The 25,128-nt window shown below is 37.8% G+C and overlaps 1 pseudogene; it reads left to right on the top strand.

Annotated features, from left to right (window-relative positions):
* Nucleotides 1-935: 935 nt before the first annotated feature.
* Nucleotides 936-21,755, top strand: LOC132304918 (uncharacterized; annotated as a pseudogene).
* The last annotated feature ends 3,373 nt before the right edge of the window (nucleotides 21,756-25,128 follow it).

The following is a 25,128-nucleotide window of genomic DNA, read 5'->3' on the forward strand; positions in this document are numbered from 1 at the left end:
TGAATAAAAAAAGTTGAGATTGAATATTATTCTCACTTTTGATTTCAAACATTGTTTCAAAGTAAAATTAAGTAGTCTATTACTTTACTGTGAAACTTCCTAAACTTTCAAATACACACCGTCAAAGTTTTAATTTTAAAAACCAATTATGGGACATCTAATGATTTATATACAGTACCATTCATGTTGGAGGTCATAGAGAGGCAATATAAAAAATGAGATTGATTCTAATAAATTAAAAATTAAACAACCAGTTTTAGAGAAGACATGGCAAAGACGTGGCAGCAAAAGAAACCAATAATAATTTTGCTTCTGAAAAGACGTGGCAGCAAAAGAAAAGGCCAGTTATATAAGGGAAGTTATGTAACTTATGTCTCTATGTGGCAGCAAAAGAAAAGGAGGAGGAGAAGGTTGAAGTTGGAAAAAGAGAGAGAAAATAAGATTATTCTGCCGAGAGAAGAGTGAGAAGAAGAAGAAGAAGAAGAAGAAGAAGAAGAAGAAAAAGAGAGAAAAAAAGAGAGAGAAAAGAAGGGAGAGAAGAAGATTTGAAGAAGAGAGAAGAAGGAGAAGCCGAGAAGGACTTACCTGGAATCGCTGCAATCGCAAGCTTCCTTTGTCGGCAGAATTTCGCTTCAAAGTTTCTCAGCCCTAGCCTCCCCTCTTCTTCGATTGACACTTTCCTTTTTACTTTTTCGATTCACTTTTACACATCCCTTTTTGCTTTTGCTTTTATTTTATTCTTTTTCTTTTGGTAAAGTTGTTAAAACAGTAATAATAAACAAATAATAAATAATAAACAAATCATAAGTAATAAACAAATAGATAAATAGTAACAAATAAAAAGAGGCGCGCCTTTTCTACGCCTGGGGCCTCTCGCCTCTTCTATAAAGGCGCTCACCTATTCAAAGACCATCGCCTGGGGCCTACACAGGCGCATGACTTGCGCCTGTAGGCGCCTTGCCCCTCAGGCGTACGCCTTCGGCGCTTTTGACAACTATGCCATCAATAAGGTTAGTGTGTTCTCTATTTATTGTATCCTTCCAAAATAATCGAGCTTTAAAATAAAACAAGCCATCCACTGCCTCAATACCCGTTACCAACTTGTAATCTTGTAGTGAGGGGTAATATTCCTATTGAATTTGAGTCATGCACAGTTATAAAAAGTGGATAAAAAAGTTGAATGGGATCCAAATTGTGAAAGGGCGTACCCGCCTTTAGGAAAGTCTTTAGTCCCTGATTATACAATGAGTGTTGTGAGAGGGTTTTAATCAAAACCTTACTCCATCTACTACATCAGTAGTTTTAGTCTCACTATAAATTGTTAAATCCGATTCACTTATAGATTCAATATTATATGCCACAAATTCACGAAAGATAATTTTGAAACAAGTACATTATTATAACAAACGCAACGAACCCAAGATAAAACCAAGAATCACGACAGAAAAGTAAACACACCATACAAAGAACACAAAGATTTATACATGGTTCAACAACAACTTACGTCCATGGTTGAGATCCTGCGAAAGTCTTCACTGTGTGTAAAATTGGAGATAATAAGTTTTCAGCCCCTCACTTTGTTTCTGTAAGAATTTCTGAGTCTCACTCTTGTACCACTCCAAACCCTAAACGTCCTTATATATCGGGCTACAAGAGACTAATTAGGGTCCACGACACATGAGCAAAAAAGGGTAAAAAAATTTCCTTGGGGCCAAGCCCCCGAACCCCAGAGCTTTGTGTGGGCTTGGGCCCACACAAAGCTCATCCAATGAGGCACCGGGTCATAAGCGCCATAACATAACAAACATTATGTTAAAGTAATAATCACATTTTGAAATTACTAATTTCCTCGAAGCCAAATCCATATTTAAGGGCAACATTAGAATTTTAAGTCCCTCAATAAGGAAATTTAGGGGTTTCATCCTTGGCTTCGGACAAGAATACACATTTATCAACAATAAGGTTTGAGTAGTTTCTAATGACTATATCCTTCACCATGTAAAACCATTAAGCTATGAATAAAGCGAGACATCCACTGCCTTGCCCATTACCAACACATAATCTTGTATTGAGGGGTAATATTCCTTTTAAAGTTGTTTATGAAACAAGATAACAAAGTTGAATATGATCTAAATTGTGAAAGGGTGTATCCGGCTTCAGGAATGCCTTTAGTCCTTGATTATGCAATGAGTTTTGTGAGAGGGATTTCATCAGAACAATTTGGGCGGTTTTGGTGGGACGAGATAGTGGGAACAGTTGTTACAAGGGCTGAACCCCACAACTAGATAATTCTCTTTATTTCTAAACTAATTAAATCCGCTTATCCTTTGACATAGGGGACCCCTTCATACAACATCAACATTGCCTGGCAAAGGTAAAATCTTTGATTTATAGCTGCTTGTCATAAATTTGTATATCTTTTTGACAATCACCTAAACCTTCCATATGCTCCCATGAGTCTTCATCCGGACCATAACCCTTCCAAAGAATCTTAAAATGCAATCCAGGTTTCTTAATCTCTTTTGGATCTCCATAACAGATTGCTAAAACTTTTTGTACGTCAAATACTTCTGAACATCTTCATTGTTGTGAGTATCATCATCTTCTCTACTTATAATATTCACCTTTTCTTGTGAATCCCTATTCCCTATAAAGGAAGATAAGATGCAAAGCTTCTCCCACTCTTTCAAAAGAGTGAGAAAGTCTTCTATTGATCCCATTCTAACCTCCGTCTCAAGATAAACAAGTTTCAGGCTATGACATGTATTTTTATTCAAATCAACTATCCATTTAGTAACTAGATTGACACTAGACATATTAGTGTCAAGGCATCCTATGGACATTAATCCACAATCTGACTATAGATTTAACAATGTTGTCTTTAAATTTGTGTGCTCTTCAACTTGGGTAACTTCCTCACATTGAAACCTTACTCCATATACTACTCTAGCAACATTAGCCTCACTAGTGATTGTTGAATATAATTCACTTACAACTGCCATATTATCTGCTATAAATTCACGAAAGAAAATTTTGGCAGCAATACATTTTGATGAATGAAGTTAAAACGGTTCATATTATAGATCTAACAATGTTGTCTTTAAATTTATGTGCTCTTTAACTTGGGTAACCTCCTCACATTGAAACCTTACTCCATATACTACTCTAGCAACATTAGCCTCACTAGTGATTGTTGAATATAATTCACTTACAGCTGCCATATTATCTGCCATAAATTCACGAAAGAAAATTTTGGCAGCAATACGTTTTGATGAATGAAGTTAAAACGGTTCATCTAGAATTAAGTGAATCAAATAGAGTCATTGAGACTACCAAAGCTTTAAGTGTAAAACCATCTCCTTTGTCGGTACATGAACATATATATATATATAGAGAGAGAGAGAGGTGCATAAAGAACAGATCCGAACCGGTGCTTTGGTTTCGGTTCCTGGATAGTTAAGTTCCAGTTTTGGTTTCAAATTTAAGGAACTGCTGAATTTCGGTTCGGTTATGCTTCCAGACCCTTTGGAACCGAACCGAATCGAACATATTCTATTACATATATTTTAATTATATTACATAATATATAGTCTGATAGTCAAGTGTTATCATCTTCATAGTTTATGCTTTTCTTGGTCTATGTTTTGTTTCAGTTGGAAAGCCAATTTTTCGCGTTTGAGCGCCGGGAGAAAGTCCCTTATTCAGCGTTTCACAAGTGGATAATCCCTCTCTTGCTTGCTATACATCAATCTCTTTCTCCAAACACGTACAAAAACACACACACACCCCTCCTCAATTTCATATAATATAGAGTACTTAATTGATCATCCCATCCATACTTAATTTATAATCCCATCCCTACTATTTTGCCATCGTCCGAAGCATTCCTCCTTAAAAAATCTTTTTGCATATTCTCACTTATTCAGTTTGAATATTGACAATCAGTCTTTAAAAATGGACAGTTTGTTCTTATAGTTTTTTTTTTTTTTTTTTTCCTTTCCTGTAAATAGATTTTTCCTAAATTTTATCTAAAGGAAACTATGGAATCGAACCGAGCTGCGATCTTTCACAGTTCGGTTCCGATTTTCAGATTCCATTAACGCTCATCATCTTTTAGATCTTCCGGTAGAGGGAGGTCAGTTTACATAGTCTAGTGGATGAGAGTCCCCCACACTGCCTCGGCTAGACAGATTTTTGATCTCTACAAATTTGGAGGAGAAATTCCTAGATGTATCGCAGGTTACTTTGGCGTGAGTGGTATCGAAACATATTCCTATTTTTCTTAATTGTGGAGGGGTAAGGAGAAGGTGAACCCCATTCTGCTTTGAGAATATGTGGCTTAGAGATTGGGACTTTAAGGAGAGGGTTCATTCCTGGTGGACAGGTTATGAAGTTAGCGGCAGCCCAAGTTTTTGACTTGCATAAAAAATTAGGCTGCTCAAAGGTCACTTAAAGAAGAGGAATAAGGAAGTGTTTGGTAATCTCGAATGGCAAAAAAATAGAATCATTCTTGAAATTGCTGATTTTGATATGGAGTCAAGTAGGAGGGCTGAATGTAAGGCTGAGTTTGGAGAGATTGTGACAATGGAAGAGATCGCTTGGAGGCAGAAATCTAGAGCTCTTTGACTGAAAGAAGGAGATCAGAATACGAATTTTTTCCACCGCTTGGCTAACGCCAATAGAAAAGGAAACCACATCGGTAGATTACGGATTGACAGGAATATGGTGACAAGGCATGAGGCTGTGCGGGCTGGTTTTGTATTCTTCTTTCAAGACTTATTCACGGAGACGGCTACATAGAGACCTTTGCTGGATGGACTGGAGTTTGCCAGAATCTTGGGTGAAGACAAAGACTGGCTTGAGAGATCGTTTGGGGAGGAGGAGGTTATGGAAGCTTTGAGAAGTTGTGATGGTGACAAAGCCCCAGGTCTGGATGGGTTTACATTGGCGTTCTTCCAACACAATTGGGAGGTGGTTAAGCCTGAGGTGATGGATGCTCTCTCTTCTTTCTTCTCAGATGGTGTTTTTGAGAAGAGCATTAATGCCTCATTTATCACCCTCATTTCGAAGAGAAGTGGTGTTGTGGAGGAAAAGGACTTCAGACCGATTAGTTTGGTGGGTGCCATTTATAAGATTCTTACTAAAGTCTTAGCCATACGCTTAAGAAAGGTCTTGGATGAGGTGATTTCTGATTCTTGTGGGTGGTCGTTAGATTCAGGACATGGTGTTGATTGCTAGTGAATGTGTGGAGGCCAAAATTAGAAGTGGTGTTCTGGGGATTGTGTGCAAACTAGTTATTGAAAAGGCCTATGATCATGCCTGTTGGGATTTTTTGATGTTGATGGAAAGGATGGGGTTCGGGTATAGGTGGAGGACATGGATTTACCATTGTATTTCGTTTACACGTTTCTCTGTTTTGGTGAATGGTTCTCCTGCAAGTTTTTTTGCTAATTCTAGAGGGTTACACTAGGGAAACCCGTTGTCCCCCTTTTTGTTCATTATCGTTATGGAGGCGTTTAATAGGATGATGGGGAAGGCAGAGGATCTGGGCTTTATTCGTGGTTTCTTGGTGGGAAACGGCCCCAATTAGTTATCTATTTCTCACTTACTTTTGCAGATGACACTATTGTGTTATGTGATGCGAGGGTGGATCAGTTGAGATTTTTAAGATGTGTTCTGGCTTGTTTCCAAATTGTTTCAGGGCTGAAAAGTTAACATTGGAAAAAGTGAGGTGGTTCCAGTTGGGGAGGTTGAGGAGATTAATAGTTTAGCTAATATTCTTGGGTGTGGTGTTGGTGCTTTTCCGATCTCATATTTGGTACTTCCTTTAGGAGCTTCATCGATGAGAGTGTGGGGACCCTGTGATTGAGAGATTTGAGAAAAGACTTGCAGGTTGGAAGGGAGCAGTATCTTTCGAAAGGAAGGAGGCTTACTCTTATGAAGAGTACTTTTTCGAACCTTTCTACTTCATGTCTTTGTTTTCGATGCCTATGTTTATTGTCTGAAGATTAGATGAGATTCAGAGGATTTTTTTATGGGGTGGCAAGGGTGAAGAGTTCAAATACCACTTGGTCAGACAAAGTGTGCTCCCCACTTAAGAAGGGTGGATTGGGCATTAGAAGGTTGGATCTTTTTAACAAGTCATTGTTGGGAAAATGGTTTTGGAGATTTGGGGCTAAAAGGTCCAAGTTATGGAGGAGGGTGATTACCTATCATTGTGGGGAGGGAGATGGGGGGTGGGCGTCTGGGGAGGTGAGAGATTCGGTGGGCCTGGGTGTGTGGAAGTTTATTCAGAAAGGTTGGGATGAGTTCTCCAAACACATCTGGTTCAAAGTTCGAGATGGGAGAAATGTCAGGTTGTGGGAGGATCGCTGGTGTTGGCTCACAGGTTTCCTCGTTTGTTTAGGATTTCGAAGAATAGGCAAGTTATGGTTGCTGACTGTTATCGGTTTGATAATGGGAGGACAACGTAGGATGTGTTGTTCCGTAGAGATTTTCAGGATTGGGAGCTTACGAAGATCACGAAGTTCTTGGCTTTACTCTATAATCAAGTGATGAGATGGTATGGGTGGGTACCCCAAGAGGGACTTTTGAGGTTGGGTATTTTTATCAGAGAACGGGCGTTTCTTTCCCATGGAAGGCAGTTTGGAGGATGAAGGCTCCCTTAAAGGTGGCCTTCCTTGCTTAGACGGCAGGCCTTGGTAGTATCATAACTATTGACAATCTTAGAAGGAGACGTCACATAGTGGTGAACTAGTGCTACATGTATAAGCAGTTGGGAGAATCTGTGAACCATCTTCTTCTTCTCTGCCCGGTGGCGGGGGATATTTGGTTTATGTTCTTGGTTGCATTTGGCATGGCATGGGTTTTTTCCGAATCCACGGTGGAGATGCTTGAGACTTGAAAAGGGTGTATATTGGAGAGCCGAGTCACAAATGCTTGGAGGGCCACTCCCCTTTACTTATGATGAGGTTTGTGGCGCGAGAGGAATAGAAGATATTTTGATGGAGAAGAATCTCCAATTTGGTTTATCAAATATAACATATTCTCTTCTTTATTCTTTTGGGTTTTCAGGCGTAATTGTAAATCTATGGGGGATCTTTTGGAGTTTGTGGATAGCTTGAAATTTTAGTGTCACCTTGGGCGGCCTTTGTATTCTTTTGGGTTCGCTCCACTTCTTGAGCGTCTTTAATGTTATCTTACTTATCAAAAAAAAAAAAAAAAAACTATTATAAATTTTTTTGGAAACATTTTCCAACAATTACAGTGCCATTCAATTATGAAAAAATTATCATCTAATTGAATATTAAGCTACAGTCTCCTTATCACAATGTTTTTGTTATTTAAATCTTAAAACATGGTCTTGGAAGTTTTGAAATTATAATGTTGATTTTTTTTTCCATACCAGATGTTTTAAAGAAAATATCAACACTAGGTAAGTTTCTGCATAGAAACCTTTTCACATTCTCCACTGTTCAACTTTGATTGGTTCCATAGCCATAGGTCTAAAATTTACGGTAAACGGTTCGCTTCAATCTTGTCCAACAAGAACGGAATCATAAAAATTACTGTTTCAAAATTTTGAAACGGGAATCGGACGGTCTAGTTGGGTTATAAATGGTTTCACCTATTTTTTGTGCAGCCCTGCTCATGTATGTACCTAAGCGCTGCGTTAGTTCTTTTGGTGCAATGGCGCCGTTTCATCAGTAGTAATAGAAAAGGATACAAATAAGTGATATTGGTGAATTTGGATTTGGTTTTGTGAGCAATGGTTTTTGCAGGTGTTTGCTTTGCACCCTCAAATCCTCTCCTGTTATCACCATGAAGACCAAAACCATCAACCTCCAACACTTTCTTCTCACAATCCCAAACAAAATACAAACATAAATAAAATCCCTAATAACCAAATCCCATCAATTAATTGTTTGAGTAAGAGAAAGCTCATCCTCTCCATTGTTGCCCTAATCTTATCTGTCCATTTACCCGCCATTTCTAAAGCCACTTCTGAAGAGTTAGAGCTTCAAAGATACACAGATTCCAATGTGGGTTTCACTCTCCTCGTACCATCGTCTTGAATTAAGGTCTGTCTATATATAATCTTCAAATCAATTTTTAAATTTTTTTTTTTTTTTATACTGTGCCATTAAAAATGAATAATGTGGTTAAGGTTTGTGTTTGTAGGTTGATAAAGCAGGGGCGACCGTTCTGTTCGAGGAGGCAAACAAGGGGGCTAAAAATGTGGGGGTTGTGGTCAACCCAATTCGTCTTACAAACCTTGAAGAATTTGGTACTCCTAGATTTGTTGCAGACAAGCTTGTTGAGGCTGAAAAGGGCAAGGTAAACTTTTTGGAGTAATTATGTTTGTTGGGTAGCGGTGAGAATTTTTTTGTATGTAATTATGTTTGTTGGGTAGCAGTGAGAATTTATTTGTATGTGAATATATTGTTGACACCCATTTTGGTAATCGGGTTTGGGCTTTAATTGGATTTGATATGCAGGGCAAAGTTGTCATGGGCCAAGAGTACATAAGCTAACTGTTGGAAACAAGTATTTGGGCTGCACGAATATTGGGCTGATTGATGGACTGATGGAAGCAGGCTTAAGAATGTGGATTCAAAGGACTGAATTACAATTATGATGGCATTAGTATAGTAACAGGGCAAAATTGTGATCGGATAAGAAGATTTTTGAGATGTTTTGAGATACTTTATGTCAGATAAGATTTGTTTGGTTAGTTATGAATTAATCTTTATCTAGGAATTTTAGTTTGAATTTAAAATTAGTGGAGAGTTTTATTGTAATTGGAATTCTTGTTGGTAGGAATTTGTTTACAATATTGTGTATAGATAAACAAAAGGGTACGCTGTACTAGAGGTCCAGCACCCTCAGAATCCTTATTATTATTTGTTTGCTTCTTCAAGCCTTTCTAAGAATAGCATCCTTGCTATTTCTTCTTCATCTCTATCTCTGTATCTCAATCTCTCAGTATCTCTCTCTTTCTCTCTCTCTCTTCTTCTCTCCTCATTCTTTCCTTTTCTTTTCTTGCTATATCCATTATCTTCCCATTTCTATTCTCTTGTTACGTTACTATAATTTGTTTACATAAAGTCCTTTTAACTAAGGCAATATTGAACTCATTTAGGAGTTTATTTATTCTCTATCTCTTATAGTCGCCTGAAGTCAATATTCCCTAAGAGACTATAAGTTGACAACTCACAATTGAACCATATATTTGGTTTTGGTACGCCCACAACTCATCAATTTAAGATCGGCTCTAGTCAGCCGATTTTAGGGTCAACATTTTTGGAACGCCCGGTGAGACCCCATCAGGTGAGCAAGTTATAGTAAAGATGACTCCAAAGCTAAGAGGTTCGAAAGGCGTGAATATAGGAGATAATACTGATGAAGAAAATCCACAGATCGGCGTAGGCGATGATGCCGATTCTTCTATTCCATCCGACATTCCTTTGGGTCGGGTACTGGAAACGATTATGTAAAAATTTGATGCCCAGCAAGCACAGATCGGTGAGGTGAGATCTCAAATGGGAGAATCAAATCAGCTTTTGGTTTCTCAAATTCATGAGATGAGATCGATGACAGAAAAGTTAAACCAAATGATGTACGCCCAATTGGAGAAAATGGATCAAAAACTTGAAACCAATATACCGGCTAATCAAAGCCGACATGATCAAGCCGAAGCATCTCATGTCAATGAGTCTATATTTCAGCGTATGACGGCGCCATTTGTACATATATCCCAAGGACCACAAACAAGCACCGTACTGTCGAATACAGGACTTGGTGTTACGATCAGCAACGTGCCGAATCATACACTTGGCATGCCAATGGGAAATCCACCAATCTTATCAAATCCGTTGGTGGTGAATCATGTGCCGGTGTTCTAGCCATTAATGAATGATCAGCCTATGCAGCGTTCCAATGAGCAACCGATTCCACCAGTGAGAAATCAGCAAGAAGGTGTCGGCCATCTAAACTAAGGTAGGGTTAATCTTTTGGTACCTCCAGCAGCTGCTGGGGGGCAAGTGAATGCCGATCCACAAAGGGAGCGGGTTAATCCATTCATTCCTCGACACCCAAATGATCCTCCAGGAAGAAATGTAGGGATTGATAGGGCTTAGATTTTGGCTTTGATACAGGCCAAAGTAGCATAAGGTCACAGACGTGCTCGGCCGATATACAGAAAGCCATATCCTAATCACGTCGATACCCATGAGTTGCCTAGAAATTATCGGTATCCCAATTTTTCTATGTACAGTGGCGAAGAAAATTTCTCTACAATACAGCATATTGCAAGGTTCACTGCACAATGTGGAGAAGCAGGCCCAAGTCCTTGGTTGAGGATGAGATTATTCTCTAGTTCTCTTACCGGGGCGGCATTTGAGTGGTAAAACAACTTACCGGCCAATTCTATTCAGACTTGGGATGAGATGGTGGAGGCGTTCCATACCCAATTCTACCGAACAGAGACAGGGGCTACACTGGCAGACATCTCTCGATCATCTCAGTTGCCGAGTGAATCGGTTGAGACTTTTGTTGCCAGGTTTAAAAAGGTTAAACTCAAATGCCGAGTAAGTTTGCCAGAACCAGAATACATCAAGTTGGCATTAAATGGTTTAGACAGGGCTTCTCGGTATAAGGAAATACTAAAAGAAGAGAAAGAAAGGAAAAATTCTTCTAAGGGTACTTGGTATAAGGACCCTAATTATGAGGTATTCTCGACAGAAGTTGGAGATGAATTAGAAGTTGACGTTGCAGAGGTTAATATCAAAAAGCCATACGTTTGTGAGGCGTTGGTTAAACTTAAACCGACCACGGGGGGCAATTCATCAACGTCAACATCAGTAGCAAAGAAAGGTCCTGCCGATACCGGGAAAAGTTATTCTTTCGACTTGTCGAAAACAGATCAAATTTTTGATCACTTGATGGCCGATAAAATGATATCTTTGCCTAAAGGGCATAAGATTCCATAGGCAAGTGACTTGAAGGGAAAAGAGTATTGTAAGTATCATAACTCTTGGAACCATGCTACTAATGATTGTACTGTTCTACGAGGTGTATTGCAGAAAGCTATTGACGAAAGTACTTTAAAGTTCCCAGAGAAAACTCCAGAGACCATGAAGGTGGATACTAATCCGTTTCCAACAATCACATCTATAAATGTAATAAGCTTAGCCAAGCGAGAGAATCGGCAAGAGGCAGAGAAGTTATCTGGTGAGTTCCTTTCATCAACTGCGACACCTGAAAAGATGGCAGAATTGCAGAAGCAATTAAGGGAGTCTCAATTAGCCTTGATTGATAATGGTTGTTGCCCAAATTGTAAAGGAAAACAACAACCAAAAGAAGACGTGCCAATGGAGGTTTAACCAAAGAAGAAAGGAATTCTTGAGAGGCTTATTTTCCTGTTGAAGCCTGGGGAGGAGCTTCGGCAAGGTGATTCCAGCAACAGCCTTTTGAAAACAGGAAGGCCAACTCGACAAGGTGATATATCTAGCCGATTTCATTCCCAAAATCGGCATCCCAGTTTTAAGAGGCAGTCATCGGTTCAGTCGGAGATTTGGGTACCAAAAGGAGCTAATTCATATAGAGTACGAACTATGAAACCAAGGACAGACTCGATTGAAGATAGATGGACTCGAGTTGATCATCCAAAGTTCCCTAAAGCTCAACAATCTCAGAATAGGGGCCTAACTCGATCTCAGAAGCGTAGAGAACAAAGGAGAAGGGTTGAGGAAAAAAGAAGAGCTGAAGGAGGAAGCAAGTTAGTGTAAGCCGAGGTTATCGGTATTCCAGATAAAGATAACCCAGATGAAGAGCATCAGCCGACGTGGCCTAGACGTAACAATGAATTCAGAATTCAGTTTGGCAGTTTCCCAGATGAGATGTCATGTAACATGGCATTTGTATTACCAGCAATGTTCCAAGCTCCATAGGCATCAAATGCAAATATTGAGAAGAATGAGAAGGAAACTCAGCCGATTCAGAATTCATCAATTCTTTCCTCAGAATCGGCAGAGAAGGTGGTTTTTGAAAAACCTTTGTTAGCAATGGCTCAACAGCTCAGGCCTTTGTATATTAAGGTGTGGGTAGAAGGTCAACCTATTAATCGAGTCTTGGTAGACAATGGCTCGGTTTTGAATGTTATTCCAGCAAACACATTGAAGAAACTCGGCAAGAGTGTGGAAGATGTTATTCCTACTGATGTAGCAATTTGTGGTTTCAACGAAGGTTCTACCAGCACTAAAGGGATCCTTCCTTTAGAAGTAGAGGTTGGAGGTAGGACGTCTTGTGCGGCATTTTTTATTATTGAATCCACGGCTTCTTATAATTTGTTATTAGGCTGTGATCGGATTCATCCAAATATGTGCATCCTATCATCATTACATCAGATGCTAATTTTTTGGGATGGAGATAAAGTAAAAATAGTAAATGCCGATGATAAGCCATTTGTGACAAAAGTGTATTCAGCAGATGCTGTGTTATATGACGAAGAATGTGTTCTTATCCGGTTTGTGGGAACAGGAGCCGATGGAAGACCAACCTCGGCAACCATGAGAAGAAGTCTTGTCGATCGTGAAATAGGCGAGTTGCAGCAAGAGAATTCCAGGCCGAAGGTAAAACTCCCTCGGCTTGCTATAATTGAAGAAGTTATTGATGGAAGTGAAACTTGAAAGGGAAGCTGCTCAGCAGTAGGCCTTTAGGGCCGCTTGCATCAGGCTTCAAGCATACATAGCCGAAAAACGGTTAGAGAAAGAAGCAATAATAGAGCTAGGACCATCGGTCAATCTTACTGAGATAGATCGGTTCAGTAATGAAAAGTTGGATGCAATTCAGTTGGAAGACTTGGAGTTAGCGCCAGCAAAGCTCGATGATCTTAAAGCAAATACTCAGGATCCTTTAAAGTAGGTGAATTTAGGCACTGACACAGAGCCTAGAACTACTTATATTAGTGCACTGTTAGAACCAGAATTACAAGCTGAGGTTATCGGGATGTTGAAACAATACAGTGACTATTTTGCTTGGAACTATGAAGAAATGCCTGGTTTATCCAGAGATTTGGTGGAACATCGGTTGCCCATTAAAGATGGCTACAAGCCATATAAACAGCCACCTCGTCAAATGTCTCAAGAAGTAGTAGACAAAGTCAAGATGGAAATCGAATGATTGTTGGATGCTGGCTTCATTCGAACTACAAGGTATGTTGAATAGTTATCAAATGTTGTCCCTGTTATCAAGAAGAATGGAAAATTACGTATATGTGTTGATTTCTTAAACATAAATTTGGCAACTCCAAAAGATGAATATCCAATGTCGATAGCCGATCAGCTAATTGATGCGGCTGTAAAGCACCAAATTATGTCTTTTATGGATGGACACTCAGGCTATAATCAGATTTATATAGCCGATGAGGACATTCCAAAGACAGCTTTTAGGTGTCCCGGATCGATTGGAACTTTTGAATGGATGGTAATGCCTTTTGGGTTGAAGAATGTTGGGGCCACATATCAATGAGCCATGATTCTATTTTTCATGATATGCTCGGCAAGTTTATGGAGGTGTACATTGATGATGTGGTGGTGAAATCGACAACAAGGAAAGAGCATCTAATCCACCTCAAAGCATCTTTTGAGAGGATGAGGGCTCATAAGTTAAAAATGAATCCAATAAAGTATGCCTTTGGAGTATCGGCAGGAAACTTTTTGGGTTTCTTGGTTCATCAAAGGGGTATAGAGATCGATAGGAATAAAACTAAGGCGATTATTAATGCTAGTGCGCCGAGAAGTAAAAAACAGTTGTAGAGGTTACTTGGACAAGTGAATTCTCTTAGGAGATTTATTGCTAATACAGCTGGGAAGTTACATGTGTTTTCCCCGCTACTCAAGTTGAAGCCAATCGAATTCAAATGGGATGATATTCATCAAAGGGCATTTAACCAGATTAAGCAATACTTGTCGAGTCCTCTTGTCATGATGCCACCAAGGAAGAAATGGCCGATGAAATTATATATATCGGCTGCTGAAGAATCCATTGGAGCTATGTTAGCATAAAAGAATGAAGCAGGAAGTGAACAAGCAATATATTACCTCAGTCGGGTTTTAACTCCAGTCGAGTGTAGATATACACCGATTGAGAAATTATGTTTGGCCTTGTATTTTGCAGCAATGAAATTAAGAGTCTATATGTTGCCTGTTTTGGTTTATATTGTTTGCCAAACCGATCTTATAAAGTATATGTTATCAAGGCCATTAATCACAGGCCGGATTGGCAAGTGAGCTTTGGCGCTAATGGAATTCAACTTTGCATATGTTCCACAAAAGGCAATTAAGGGAAAAGCATTGGCAGATTTTCTTGCTGATCATTCCTCGCCTGAAATTGAGTCACAAGTATTTGATGAGCTTGACTCGGCATCCATATTCATGACTCCATGGACTTTAATGTTCGATGGGTCAAGTACCAGTGAAGGCTCGGGTGCTGGTATAGTTATAATATCCCCAACAGGGAATCAAATTTCGTTTTCCTTCTTTTTGGATTTTAGGTGCTCTAATAATCAAGCCGAGTATGAAGCATTGATTATCAGCTTGGAAATTCTATTGGAAATGGCAGTCAAAGATGTGCACATTGTGGGAGATTCGAGTTTAGTGATTAATTAAATCTCATAAGACTTCAGATGTTTGAATTGGCAATTAAGATCATTCCATTCATTGGCAACCCAATTGGTTAACCAATTTCACAATGTGACTTTGGAATATAGACCAAGGGCCATAAATAAAATAGCTAATGATTTAGCACAGACGGCTTCAGGAGTTAAGGTACCGAGTGGAATGAAGGAAAGAGTAATGAAGATTACACGCCGATCTCTTCCATCAACTGAAACAAGAAATCAAATTATGGAAGAAGTCTTTGCCACTGATGTTGCCGAGTTGGATGATGATGATTGGCGAATTCCTTACATCTTGTTCTTACAACATCCAACTCCTGAAGCCGATTGAAGAATTAGAAAAAGTGCAATCGATTATGTGTTTATGGATGGAGATCTTTATAGAAGATCGGCTGATAATGGTTTGTTATTTCAGTGTATTAGTAAGTTTGAAGGTTTGAAGATTATGGCTGAGGTACATGAAGGGATATGTGGAGCTCACCAAGCTGGCATAAAAATGAGGTGGTTGATACGCCGATATGGATATTATTGGCCAGGAATGAGAAAAGATTGTATGATTTATGCAAAAGGCTGTATAGACTGTCAAAAACATGGTCCAGTGCAATGGGTCCCAGCAATATAAATGCAATTACTAGTTAAACCATGGCCTTTCAGAGGTTGGGCTATGGATCTAATCGATAAGATTAATCCTCCTTCATCAAAAGGTCATCACTGGATTATTCTCGCTACTGACTAGTTTACTAAATGGGTAGAAGCCGATGAATATGTATCGGAAACTCATAATACCGTTATACAGTTTTTGGAGCGACATATCTTTCATCGATTTGGATTACCGGAAACAATTGTTACCGATAATGGTTATATTTTTTGAGTAAACGAAGTGTTACAGCTCGGCATTGATATGCAAGTGAAAATGGTTACCTCAACACCCTATTATGCTCAAGGGAATGGCCAGGCAGAAGCATCAAATAAAGTTGTGATTGAAATTATTGAAAAGATGATAAAAGACAAGTCGAGGCATTAGCATGAAGCTCTTTCAGAAGCCTTATGGGCCTATAGAAACTCAAAAAGGACAAGTACAGGGACAACTCCATATCGGCTAACGTTTGGTCATGATGCAGTGTTGCCGATGGAGTTAAACGTAAAATCGGCAAGGGTTGCCTTGCAACATAATCTTATTCCTGCCGATTATAACGAAGCTATGCTTGCCGAGTTGGAAGACTTAGATAAAGTCCAGAAACTTGCTTTGGATCACCTTATGATGCATAAAGCAAAAGTCATGAGGGCTTATAATAAAAGGGTGAAGTTCAAGTCATTTGCAGAGGGCGATATGGTTTGGCAAACAGTTCTTCCACCTGGAAAGGTGGATAGGATCTATGGTAAGTGGTCACCTACTTGGAAGGGTCCATACTTAATTCACCAAGTATTGCATGGAGGAGCTTATAAGTTAAAAAATCTAGATGGTGAAGTGCATAAAAGGCCAATAAATGGAAGGTACCTTAAAAAATATAAGCCAACTATTTTTGAGCTTATGGAAGAAAAGAAGTTTCTAGTTAAGTCAAAATAGTTTGGATTGTATTTTTGCCTTGTTGTTTGAATAAATTATGAATAAGTATGGTTATATAGTAAATAGAAGCTTTGTATATTTTAAAAGCAAAAATATCATAGTGAGACTATTCAGCACATCACAAAAGGCAAATTGTTCAAAGCATATTACAGACCCATGAATGTTCAAATTCTGGTGAAATTACTGTGAAATTCTTCAAATTTGGCTTTGAAGTCTGCCCACAAAGCCCGAGATTGATTAAGGGATGTTTCTGCCACCTTCTTGTTTTGTTCCAACTTCGGCATCTATGCTTGCAAAGATTTGAATTTGAGAGCTGCGGTCTCCGCTTGAACCCTTAGATCAGCCACCTTACTACCAAGCTGTGTATTGTCCAACTGAAGTCGAGCAAGTTCGGCTTGAAGCTTTTTCTCCTTAGCATCCAGCTCAGCAGCCTCTTTCTTCAAGGATAGATGCAGTTCCTTTCCTTTCTTTAAAGTTTGAGAAAGCTTTTCTTTCTCATGATACTGCGAAGAATAGTGATCAATAGTATGGATTGATTCAGCATAAGCAGTTGTCAAAGAAGGCACTCGAAGCTAGAAATTTTTGAAGAAGGTTTGATCATTCAAGGAGAATCCAGGGTAACTACCAAGGAATGAAAGTGTCTCGGCCAGTTCATTTTTGAATGAAAGGGTAAGAGACAAATCTTGTTGTATCATTTGGGACAATATCTGGATGGCTTTTGTTACTTCTGGGGGCATGTCAGAGGTTGGTTCAGTTGGAATTTCAGGAGGATTAAGATCAGGTGAATCAAAGACAGAATCAAATAAAGAGTCAAGGGTGTCAAAGGGAGAGCTTGGGTTGGTACTGACAGGATTGGTTGGATTAGCTGAGCCATGTTGTACCTGAAACATGCCATAGCCATAATAAGTTTACAAGAACAGGACATAAAAGAAATGTATATATAGAAATATATCATTACTCACTTCATCAGAATCTCCAATTTGTTTACCAATTGAAGTTGCCTTGGGGAAGATACTGGAAACCTTGATTTTTGTCCTACTGACACTTCAATTTTGTCTTCATCTTCGACATGATCAGTAGAGATTTCCTGAATTGATTTTTGATCTGAGGAGACTTGAGCTTTTTGCAAATAATGCCGATTTAATTATATTTAAGGAGTAATATATATATAAGATCAGGTAGAAAGAAATTACATTGGGAGATTCGGTAGCAGATTTCTTCTTCTTGGAGATGACTTCATCATCATCCGCTTCATCATCATCAATCAAATCAAAATGTCTCTTGGCTCTTGATTTTTTGGGTTTCTTTCCTATGGTTTTCCTTCTTGTAGCTTTCTGGAGAAGAAGTTTAAGTAAGGGAATGGTTGCATCAAAAAGGATATTTATGATTCAGTTAGGAGAATTACCTGAGTGGCTGAGGATAGGGGAATGCTTTGCAAAGGAACATAGAAATCAATGTGAGTTTCTTTAGATTTGGTACCAGATTTCTCTGGTGCATTGGAATATGTGCCTGAAATTACATTATCCATTGTTAAGTGATCATATAAACCAAATAGAAATATTGATAGAAAGAAGAGGATAGAAAACTTACTTTGCCGAGAGCGAGATCTGGTCCTACCTGCAGGAGCTTCTGGAGGAGGACGAGTTGGTGCAATATTTGTTATGTTCTCTGGTGCAAGAGCGGTAGTAAGATCAACGGGTTCAATGGAATCAACACCTTGAAAATTGAGGGATATGAATTTGTAGGAGCCAAGGAGGGTGGATACAAGTTGACTGGAATCTACAGTCCTGGTAAAATTAATATATGATGCCCACCAGGTTTCGAAGCTTGGATCTGTATACGGTTCTTCTAGAAAAGGTTTGTACTGAAATTCTTGAAGACGTTAGGTAAACTGATTGGTAACATCTTGAATTTGTTCACTGTTTGAGAGCTTAACCCGCTTGTGATAGTTCTTGTTGTAAGAAAAATGGGGAGGCACTGGGATCATCTGCGTCAATCCAAATTGCTGAGCTAACTACGCTGGGTTGTAAAACTCAACCCCAGTTCGACTCTTGGGCAAATTGGGAGCAACGGTATTGCAAGGTCAATCTATTTAGGAGAAGACTCGGCAGTAGGGGGAAACAACCAAGATGGAGCTAGATGACATTTGGAAAAGGGAAGGAATTGGGATTGAGTCCTGATTTTGCACTGATGATAGAAGAATTGAAAACAGTCATTAAAGGAATGATCTTTGGGTTTAACTCTAGCATATCCGAATGATAGCAAAGGATCATTTGGAGCAAGCCGAATAGGAAGAGCAAGTTCAGGAAAATATGCATGCAACCAGAATTGGTAAAGCCAAAATGGTCCTCCAGGCCTTGAAAAGTTGGACATAATGAGGTCAAACAAGCCTCTGTATAAAGAGGCTAAAAGAAACGGAGCTAATGCCATGGGTTTTCCTTTCGATAGGGCAATGGCCAGTTGAGTAAGGTCCTTGGTGATCTGAATGGCAGGGGCACACAACAAATATCTACACAACCACAATAGTAGAAACCCTATATGTTCTTGTTCATCTACATCGGTCCCTTCTTCCCCTAACATTTCTTTTAAGAAAGGACCATGTGATTGCACAAAGGGTTTAGCCCCTTTTTGTTCTGGAAAATAAAAAGAGATCTCTCCATCTTGAAGGAGATAATTGATTTCGTCTCCCCCAGGCTTTAATCCCATTAAAAAACAGACATCCCTCAAGGTAGGAGCCATCATACCACAGTGCAAGTGTAAAGAATTGGTTGTGGGGGACCAAAAGTGTAAAGAAGCAAAAAATAAGGCTTGGTCAAAAGTAAAAGGGATCTTACTGAGTTGAATGAGGTCGTAAATTCCCATCCTTTTCCATTACTCTCCTTTTGCTACTGATACACGATCCACCCAGTCGTTCCATTGGAGCATTGGTGGATGGGAATTTCTGACAGAGAGGGTGGGTCTGTCCCCTTCCGCTGTCAAATAGAGAGGTTTTGAGAAAGGAAGTTGTTGTTCAGCCTGGGGATAAATTGAGGATAACGAAGGAGGGAATTGATTAAGAAACGCTAGGCCAAGTCCATTAGCATTCTTTGTGATATCGATCAAGATAGTAGTATTCAAATCGGCCGGGGCTAGGGTTTTGATTACCGATTTCGTCATTTGGGTGTGTGATGTTGCTTCGGGAGAGGGATTCTCTAAAGTCAAATCACTTTGCTTCTATGATTTTGAAGCCATAGTTGCAAGAAGAATGTGATTGCAGCAAGAGTTTTAGGAAGAGAAGAAGGGTTTGCAAAGTCTTGTTCAAATGAGAGAAGAGACGTGTTTGTTAGTGGAAAAGAGAGGATTATCACAATGTCATTAATGACAAGATGGGTTAGTGTGATCGGCATTTTTGGGAAATCTACTCTTGATATAACTCAAGAGATTATATGATATGTATGCTAAGTCCCAATGCAATGGGTGTATTCAAATTTTGGAAGCCGAAGGGTTAAAATGGCTACTAAAATTGGGGGGCATTGTTAACACCCATTTTAGTAATCGGGTTTGGGCTTTAATTGGATTTGATATGCCGGGCAAAGTTGTCATGGGCCAAGAGTACATAGGCTTGATAACTGATGGAAACAAGAATTTGGGCTGCACGAATATTGGGCTGATTGATGGACTGATGGAAGCAGGCTTAAGAATGTGAATTCAAAGGACTGGATTACAATTATGATGGCATTAGTACAGTAACAGGGCAAAATTGTGATCGGATAAGAAGATTTTTGAGATGTTTTAAGATACTTTATGTCAGATAAGATTTGTTTGGTTAGTTAGGAATTAATCTTTATCTAGGAATCTTAGTTTGAATTTAAAATTAATGGAGAGTTTTATTGTAATTGGAATTCTTGTTGGTAGGAATTTGTTTACAATATTGTGTATAAATAAACAAATGGGTACGCTGTACTAGAGGTCCAGCACCCTTAGAATCCTTATTATTATTTGTTTGCTTCTTCAAGCCTTTCTAAGAATAGTATCCTTGCTATTTCTTCTTCATCTCTATCTCTCTATCTCAATCTCTCAGTATCTTTCTCTTTCTCTCTCTCTCTTCTTCTCTCCTCATTCTTTCCTTTTCTTTTCTTACTATATCCATTATCTTCCCTTTTCTATTCTCTTGTTACGTTACTATAATTTGTTTACAGAAAGTCCTTTTAACTAAGGCAATATTGAACTCATTTAGGAGTTTATTTTTTCTCTATCTCCTATAATCGCCTGAAGTCAACATTCCCTAAGAGACTATAAGTTGACAACTCACAATTGAACCATATATTTGGTTCTGGCACGCCCGAAACTCATCAATTTAAGATCGGCTCTAGCCAGCTGATTTTAGGGTCAACATATATATATATATTTGTTGATTGTCGAACTTGGCTGTGCCTAAATGATTATATAGTTTAGCAACACTGAATACAATTGCTAATGTGGTCGTCATAAGTTTCACTTCTCTCTATGTAATATGGGTGATAGATGAAGAAAATGCTCTAGAATTCGAGTTCTAAGATGAGTATGATTAAGACAATCTATGTGGGATGTATTACTAGGATTTGGATTCACTTAGGGATATAAAACAAGTAATGGTTCAGCTTGGTACTAGGAGATGCACAATATTATACCTTACTATGACTTTTCACAAGGAGTGGGCAATAGGACGTAGGTTCAAAGATGGGTATCAGTTCTAAGCCATTTCAAACGTTCTGTAAGGTACTCTAGTCCCAATAAAAAAATATTTTACTTTGAAACCACTATTAAAGACATCCAAAAGTGAACCAAGTCAACTTGGCTCAACCAAGTTAATTTATCTGATCTATTACTCAAGTTCCACCTAGTCTAACTTACCTTGTCCTAGCGAGTGCTAATAAAGTCAATCAAGACTCTTGATTTCACCACACCTCTTAAATCTCCATGCCATTTTTTTTGTAGCCTTCAATTTGATCTCTCACGCAAATCTACCGGTAGATCAACACTGGCTAACAATCCCAAACTGATTCAAGCCAAAGCAAAACGATTTGACCAATTACGACACATATTTTGATCACTGAAATTGGCATAACATTTGATTATGAGTCCTAATAATGTGCTCAGATATTTGATTGTACTGTTGATTGTCACATGGCACCTAATTAAACTTGCTGCAACTGCTTTTGATTGTATCAATTTATTTTGTATGTGATGTTTCAAAGCTGTTTAATGTTATTATGTACTGCTGTTGTATAGGAAAGTACAAAGGATGCTGAGGTGATTGTAGTTACTGAGAGATCAGGCCTGGGAGGTCTAAGAGTGTACGAGTTTTGAGGACAACGTTGATAGGCACTAGAGGAGGAATGAAGAGAATTTTTTCGGCTGTGTTTGTGTCTTCTAAGAAGCTCTACCTCCAAAATATCACTCTCTCACAAACCAGAGTCTCCTCTTGACACCAATAAAAGAATGATGTTGGAAAAAGTTGTTCATTCTTTTGATGCTGCACCTTTAACATGAGAAACGTGTACGGAAAAATTTTTATTGAACGATTTCTTGTTAGATCCGCTCAATGTTCAAAGCCACAGGTACTGCTAATCATTAATCATCTGTCTAATCTATTGGGTGATTATTACAGTAAGGCTAGTCAGATCTCTTATTTATGCCCAAACCAGTAACAAGTTATAATTCCTTTTATAGTTTCTTGTTTTTGTTTTATTTTTGAGGGAATTAAGACCCTGATCTTGAGGATGCATAAAGTAAATATTGTCTTCTAAGGAGGCATTAACATGATACTCTTTTCCGTGGTTTCCTCCTTTTCATTTGTATGTATTCTGAATTAGGGTTAATCTTAAGAATGGGTTGTTGAATGTTTAAATTTTTTTTGGCAGTATCATAACAAGAGAAGGGAGCTTTCTTGGGACAATGTATATCCTAATTTTTAGTTGAGCTAGTCCAGTTTCTTTTTTAATTTACTTTAATCTGATATCGGTAAATTTCTATATGTATTTACTTGTGTTTCAAGAGATAATGGCATTTTTGTAGTTTAGGTCTTACTAAGGGTCTAGATCATCCGTCATTTATTTTCAGATTGGTTTGTGGGTAGTTTACAAGTACTAACCTGGAAATTTTTGGAAAAGCATTGTTGAGTTGTGAAGTGAAATTTGAGTTATATAAATTTGGCTGAATTTTAAAATTTAGGCAAGTAGAACCCTTGGTTTTAGATTGCCAAGTAAAGTAAATTTTAAATGTTTTTATCTGGTTTTCGCTTTAATAGAATGCTGGTGTTCGTGATTGTAGTGATCTCATTTGTTTTAAAGGGTAGGGTATCGAATGGATTGTCATATTATTATTATTATTATTATGAATAATAATACGAGTAGTTAATCTTAGCATCTGAACTTACCATATCATCTTATTTACAGGTGGCAATGCTCGAGCACGGTAAATGATCATCTTCATGGAGTCAGAATGGTCAAGAATTATCCTACAATATTTTTTCTCAAGGTTGAGATTATTGATTTGAGGATCACACATATCTCTTCAACATTACAATCTCTCTCTCTACAACAATCATTTTTTTTTGTCAGCAGGGAAATGGTAAATTACACAAATAAGTTAGAAAGTTCGGACTTTTTTACGGATTTTTGTCCGATTTAAAATGATTCACAACTATCCAATTAGTGACGGACTCCTCTTTGATGTTTGTAATTGTATTATTCTCCTGTGGATGCAATTGACTGGGATCTTACCTGTTGATGTGTCGTGATTGTGGTATTGCCGATTGTTTTTGAGCAGCAGAGCACTAATCTTTTTATTAGTGAGAACTTGTGCAGCCATAAAATATTGCATTAAGCAGTTCACTGGTAATGTTTGTTGGGGAGCTGACAGTCCATTTGTTGCATGTTGTTGAATTTATTTATTTATTTTCCTTATATTTTTTTTTTCTTTTCTTTTTTTCTTTTTCATTTTGAGGTATATAGTTACTGGCTGATGTCTATAAATCGGCTTGTTATTTTAATATGAAATTACTAGAGTCTATAATTGATTGTGTTGCTGGTGATTTATAGGGCTTTTGTTGGAGAAGGGATTTCCACTTTATTTGTGGTCATGGACATGAAATATTATTTACTATAATAATATAATATGGGTTACATTTACTTTTATATTAATTCAACAGGTGGAGTTGTGTAAATTTTTCTTAGTGTTTTGAACATTTTATATTTGCTACTCTGTCCGACTTGTTAAACTAACTGTTTGCTAAAAAAATAAAAAATTACTAAATGTCTGGTTGTTATTTTGTTTCGGCCTACAAAAGCTGTTCTTTCAGTATCAGCTTGCACACACGTGTTTGTTAATAGCAACTCCAATGGGTTACTGTTTGGGTTGCTATTTTCAAAATATAGCATATAGGTTTAAAATCCGCTCTCCAATGGTATGCTAAATGAGATGTTAAAATATAAGTTTGTCAATTATTGTGCTAAATATAACACAACATATAGTTATTACTAAATTTGCTATTACTTTCTTCCTTCTCTCCTTTCTCGCATGGGCTATCAATTTGGTATTGTGTTTGTGTGTATATATATATATATGTCAGTGTTGTGTGTATATATATGTATATGTCTGATGTGTGTACATATATATATGTCTATTGTGCTTGTAAGCTAAATAAAATACAAACACTCAAAAAAAAAAAAAAAAATGTCTGTTGAAAATTGTAGTTGAGAATGGTAGTTGAAAATTAATGGTTGTTGTGTAAAAAAAAATAACATTTTGGATAAAATGCACCATTGAAGCAGAATTGCTAAAATATAATATTTTGAAATTGTACCTCCTCTCAAAATATAGATTTGGCATGCAAAAATGACATTTTGTATTGAAGATGGTCCAATGATAATAATCTATGAAGCATGGATCCTTTTAGGAAGGAGCCATACTTGTGTCGTGTCGTGTCTGTGTCTTTGTCTGACACTTTCAAATATTTTTAACACAAATTTATCTGGTAATCTTGAAAGTAATATGAACACGTTCTAAGGTGTTTTAATTTTTTTCTTGAAAAAAAAACACCTATGATCACAAGTGAAGCATTAATGATATTTATTCATTGAAAATAAAAACACTATTATGATAAAGTTAGAAAATAATTGTATATGTAGTATAAAAGTTATTATAACCTTAATATAAAAATTAGAAATGTTTTAAGTTTTATAATATTATTACTCTATATAAATAAAAATTTATATTTATATATAATCGTGTCCAAATCGTGTTCTATTTTTGTAAAAATTTGGCCTATGTCTCCAGGGAGGCTTATTATTTAAGCTATGGGTTCAGGAATTGACCCGTTTGTCAGAGGCCTTCCTGGCTACTTTTAGTTTGCTGTAAGTGTTTTATCATATATTAGATGATAATTAAAGCTTAAATCTTATGTTGGTGAATGTCGTCGTGTAAGCAATGGTCCCAGGTCTATTGAGCTTGTTTACTTCGGGTCGGTTATTTATCTGAATTTTGCTTGTCGGCGTGGATGTAAATGGAGCAAGACAATTGAGCCACGATTTCTAAAAGTCTAAGTCAAAGTCAAAGTTTTTACTGAAAAAGATGTGATGGGACCCACATAAGAATTGCTACCTGGCAGTAAAAATCAGAATCTTCAATTTTCAATACAATAAAACACTTCATAGATATTTCATATTACAAGGCTGGTAGGATTCAGTCGTTCAAATTTTTTAAAAAACTCATGTTCACACACGCACACATGTTCCATTAGGCAACAACCTATAGGGGCAAAGTAAAGATAAGATTGAAAATAAAAAGAAGTCAAACTTTTGATGTGAAACTAATTTTCTAAAGTCTTCACACATGCATTCACTGCTCATATGGGGATGGGATG

Source organism: Cornus florida, unplaced genomic scaffold (assembly GCF_030987335.1).
Source record: "Cornus florida cultivar Cherokee Brave unplaced genomic scaffold, ASM3098733v1 CherokeeBrave_3.0.0_Hap2_Chr04, whole genome shotgun sequence".
In the NCBI taxonomy this organism is placed as follows: Eukaryota; Viridiplantae; Streptophyta; class Magnoliopsida; order Cornales; family Cornaceae; genus Cornus; species Cornus florida.